Source organism: Teleopsis dalmanni, chromosome X (genome assembly GCF_002237135.1).
Source record: "Teleopsis dalmanni isolate 2A chromosome X, ASM223713v2, whole genome shotgun sequence".
Lineage (NCBI taxonomy): Eukaryota > Metazoa > Arthropoda > Insecta > Diptera > Diopsidae > Teleopsis > Teleopsis dalmanni.
Window position 1 is genome coordinate 81,984,158 of NC_051848.1, and position 5,185 is coordinate 81,989,342.

The 5,185-nt window shown below is 28.3% G+C and overlaps 1 long non-coding RNA gene across 1 annotated transcript; it reads left to right on the top strand.

The window, feature by feature from the left end:
• The first annotated feature begins 271 nt into the window (after positions 1 to 271).
• On the top strand, positions 272 to 3,024 carry LOC119689500. The gene is made up of 7 exons (XR_005253441.1): positions 272 to 385; positions 444 to 520; positions 761 to 881; positions 1,531 to 2,084; positions 2,643 to 2,719; positions 2,783 to 2,851; positions 2,935 to 3,024. It is a non-coding gene; the product is annotated as an uncharacterized LOC119689500 (long non-coding RNA).
• The last annotated feature ends 2,161 nt before the right edge of the window (positions 3,025 to 5,185 follow it).

Here is a 5,185-nt window from a genome sequence, read left to right on the forward strand (position 1 = left end):
TCACGTTGTTCCTATGTAAATATAATACAGAGTAAAGAAAATGAACTTAATACTCTTTTTATACACATAATTCATAACAAATTGCAAAATGAGACTTATGTGTCTGTCAATATAATTAGTATTGCAAAAAAAAAATTTTTTTTTCGTATATTGAACTGTCAATAAACGAAAAAAATTTGAAATTCAATAAAAATTTCAAAAAAGTTGGCCATGAGATTCAAAAAAAATTGATACCCCAAATAAATTTATATTATTTCTCATATATTTTTTTTCTTAGTACAAAATGTTTCAAAATTAACAGTTTAGACTATCTTCAAAATTAATCATGAACCAAAAACTGTTATTACCGATTTGAACAATAACAATTTATGCAGTCATCTCATATGTAAGTTGTCTCTTCCTATCAATAAATTTTAATTAACCCGAGATATAACTATTGCTAGAAATAACTGATATAAAATGTGCAATTTAAAGTGAATAAAAGTGGATGAAACTTAAACGGTGCAACTTAATGTATTGAGTAAGTAAGAACTGCCCTTATTAAAAGAGTATCAAATGCTATTATATATATTAAAGAAGACCATCGATTCGTTCTAGTTTATTTATTATATAGAAACGTAGAGCATATATAAGATTAACATACAGCCATTGTGTGCAGTGGTAGTTCAGTGTGTGTTAAAATTGCTTTTTGAAATTATTTTAAATTTTCTCTTCTTAATTTTTAACTTTGACAGTTCTTTTTTTTTTGTAATATTTTCAGTATACTAGATTGTTAATTATAAAACTTACTATTACTTGGAATTATGGTTGGAGAAAATATGGGTTAACATATTTCTTCAGTTCTTCTTTTGCGATAACCTAGTGGAGAAAGGAGGATTTAAGTAAGTTTGATTAAGTACACCTATTCCATGTATCTTTTATTTAAATTATATATTTAATCAAATCTACCTAAGAAAATTATTTTTTTAAATTTATATTGATTCTTTGCAGTTGATTTTAAATGAAAAATTAGTTGTTTTTTCAAATGTTTTATTCTTGTTTACCATACTAGACCGCAATACTATCTGTAGATGCATTTAAAAGATCGCGTTGATATCCGTAAAATTCGATTAATATACAAAGGTTTTTTTTATATAGGGCTGGCTACTTGAGTAGTATTTGAGTAAGAAACGTTAGTAAGACAGTAAGCTCTAAGTATTTGAAATCCACATATCAGTGGTTCTTTATGTTTCTAAGCTTCTTGAAATGTTGATAGTGAATTAAAATAGTGTGATAACATACAAGTCCATGCTTCTAATTTGAGTAAGGTTAATTCGCAATACTTGTACTTTTAATATTAAAATTTGAATAATTAAACTTAAAAGATATATTTTCAATCAAAATTGAAAACAAATTTCTGTAGTTAAAAATTTTTCTTACCATGACAGTGTATGACTATAACTTTTTTAAAATTACTTATAATATATAATAGCACTAACACAAGAAGAAGAAGAATCAAGAATAATATTGAATGAATTTTTTCTTTTATAGATTAATTACTATTAAAAAATAATGGATGTGTGCATATTACTAAAATTGTTAAAATTGCAATTTTAAATAGTAGGTATTTATTATAATTATTCTTGAAATGAAATTCACGGCTTTTGATTACCGGACTTTACTTGTGTAACGAAAATATCAAAACTTATTTGATAACATTTCCGAGGAAGACTACTGTGAAAGAATCCTAGCAAATGACGGCAAGTAATATCATAACTTTATTGGATTCATGAGCACAATCCTCGGACATGTAAAAGTTTAATGACGAAATCTCGACTCTGTGCTTATTAGCAACTATGCGAATATTGTGAATATTCTGTGTAGTAGAAACTTTTTGGAGTCGTAGGAGTCGTAAACAACTGATTTTATTACTACTTTATGGTCTCATGATGAAAGATCAACTGAGTGCTTATTGATAAGTATACAGCTTATCATAACTTGGAAGCCGTGCATAAGTTGGAACAGGACTTACTTAACTGCCAATTTATGCTATCATGAGAAGCCAAATTTTAAAATAAACAAATGTAAATAATTAAAAAAAAACGGTAAGTTTTATTTAATTTTATTACACATATATAATAATTTAATATATTAATTTTTAATGTGTACAAAAAAAATATTTAAATACTACTTTTTTAAAATAGAAACTGCAACGATATTTTTAAGACTAAGTCCCTTTAATTTTTAGACTTTTGAAACACATTTAAGCTTTAGAAAGGCTCCTTGACCACTATTTGTATAATGAGTTTAATAATAAAAAATTTTTATTGATAATTTTCCAAGAACTATGCAATTTTTCTTATCTTCGAACCATTTCTCATAACTTTATTTCCACTTCGCTCGAGAAACCTCCCAACCACCGATTGCTTTATTAATTTTCTACAGTTTGTCTTTGATTTTTGGGAATCCGGACTATTTTCCGGATTCCCTCTGATTTTCCATTCAGAGTATACAATTCACGGCTTGTCTACATTATCCGATATAATTTAAGTATTTAAGTATTGGTTGGTAATTTCACATTTGAAATTTAAACATTTGAAATATTAAAAAAAATTTTGATCTATTTAATAAAATAAATAAGTAATTTTATTTTTTTCTTTCAGTATGATTTAAGACTTGCGATATTATTTAAGATTATTTAATTCGAATACAACATGGCTAGACTATTCCCAGATTTTTGGTAAATTTTACTTTTAATTTTAAATTATTTTAATTCACGACTTAAAATTATTCCAATCTTTAGTTAAGTACCCTACAAACGCTACTGGCTTATGGATTATTAAATTTTTAACTCGGACAAAATTAATTAAGTGTGCGTATATATTAATTAAATTTATATGTTTTTAAAAGAGAAAGAAAAAATTGTTATAATATATTATCGTTTTTTATTTGTAGGTAATCGGTTTGAGAACTTCATCAAAATTTTTGGTTTATGAAACAAAAAACTTTTATTTTCAAAATTGTTGGTTGAATTTAAAGCTTACTATAAATAAAAAAAATGTTACCGGAAAATAATACAAAACGTTATTTTTTTAATTAATTAATAAGGAATATTAATATTACAACAGAATACGTCTGATATACTATCTTTTAATAAATGTTTTCTCTTAGTTTGAGAAATAGAACAGGGCTGTCCAAAGCACGGCCCGAATGTTTGTGCAGCCCGCGACATGTTTTTAATTAACAATTCCGGGAATTTTCTTTTGATGTACTAATAATATTTATTTTTTTATTTTTATGGCCATAACGAACACCAATGATATGAGCCTGGAGATCAGACGAAGAATCAACATTGCTAATAGGTGCTATATAGGTCGCTCATCTCCCCTGTCCTTCTGTATGGGAGTGTTCGTGAGAAAAGTTCTTCGTTAGATCTTTGGTCCTCTACAATTTAGCGACGACTACCGCATAAGAATGAACCACCAGCTGTACGAGCTTTATCACGACATTTATATAATTCAGTGCATTAATATCCACCGGCTTCGCTGGCTTAGTCATGTCGTTAGAATAGATGAAAATGCTTCAGCGAAAAAGGTGTTTCCGGCAGTAGTTTACGAAGAAGTGTTACAAGTAGACCATGTCTCCGGTGGAGTGATCAAGTTGAGGGAGCACTAACTGGACTTGATGTACGAGAGTGGAGAAGGCGCGCTTTCGTAACTGAAAGCCCGTTTTCGTTACTGTTCAACGAAGAAATTACTGTACTACGTATATAAAAATATTTTTTTTTAATTTGATGACCAACGATTAAGAATTCAATCGAGAAAATATCGACCGATTTTACTTTCAAAGCCAGTTTGAGAAAGTCTTCTGTGTATTGGCTGCCCTTTATTTAATTTATTAGAAACATAGTCATATTTTATGAACGTAAAATATGGAAGGCTTCCATTGCAATCAAAAATTCAAATTTTTATAAACTAAAGTCTACGCTGAGTTCTGCATATATAATCATTTTAGATGATATAACCATTTAATATTTGTGAGCTTATACAAATTAGAAATGCGTATTAACTACGAAAAAGAAAATGGGCCTGGATAAAGCACACTCTCAGAAGACCCAAAATTTCCCAACAGACATTGAGGTAGAACTTGCAACACTTAAGATAACCGGCGTACTGGTTGCTTTGACTTGGAGGACAATAGTGGATACTATTGTACTCTTGACAATACTATTAAGAGTTGCGAATTATTTATGAAGACATCGTTAGCTATCGCCACAGCATATTTCAATTTTAACAAATAATAGAGATTTATCATATTGTCTTCATATTATATAGAATACTTAGATATTTGATATGGTATTTGATCTAATATAACATAATAAAAATTATTATTAACAATTATTACAAAAGGATCTTTAAGAATTGATTTTTATTAATGTCAATTTTTAATTTTTTTATTAAAACGATTATAGTAAGATATGCATTTTAAAATCCAAGTTAATCGAATTTATTTTTGTAATTTATATCATGAAAATTTTGTTTCAACTTCGTTAACCCATTAACAAGAGTCAAATATAGCAAACCATAGAAATGCGTGATTAATAAAAACCTTGTGAATTTCTCAAAACCACAGGTATTCCAAGTGCATATTTGCCTCCGGATTTGTTTACAAGACATTCATCAAAACAAAGCGAATTCACCGGGGTAAGTAGACAGCCAAGAAAAGCCAAAGTCAAACCTTAGCTACTGCTATGGATGAATGAAAGCGAAAGGCGAAGAGGTGAAGCAGAGTCAACCTAGAAATAGCAAACACCCAAGGTGAAAATGATAAGCAAGTGATATAAAGTTTTCCAACAAAAATACATAATAAAACAACCAATGAAATATTATGAGAAGAATTCACCAACGTTACAAAAAAAAAAAAAAAAAAAATATATGCTGTATGACCGATTTCTTCATTTAACAACAGAAAAGTCAAACAAAGTTAAAGATAGGTATAAACCAAGCGCTGAGTGACCAAATTAACAGCAGAAAGCGACATGACATCGACACCACCGGATCTGTTAAGAAGAATGTAAAAAACAGCAATAATGTAAAGCACATGTAAACATGTGTAGATATACATATGTATATATGTATATTAAAATGCATATACTGAAGGCCGATATGTTTATAAAAACATTTCATAGAGAGGAAGCAATCAAATC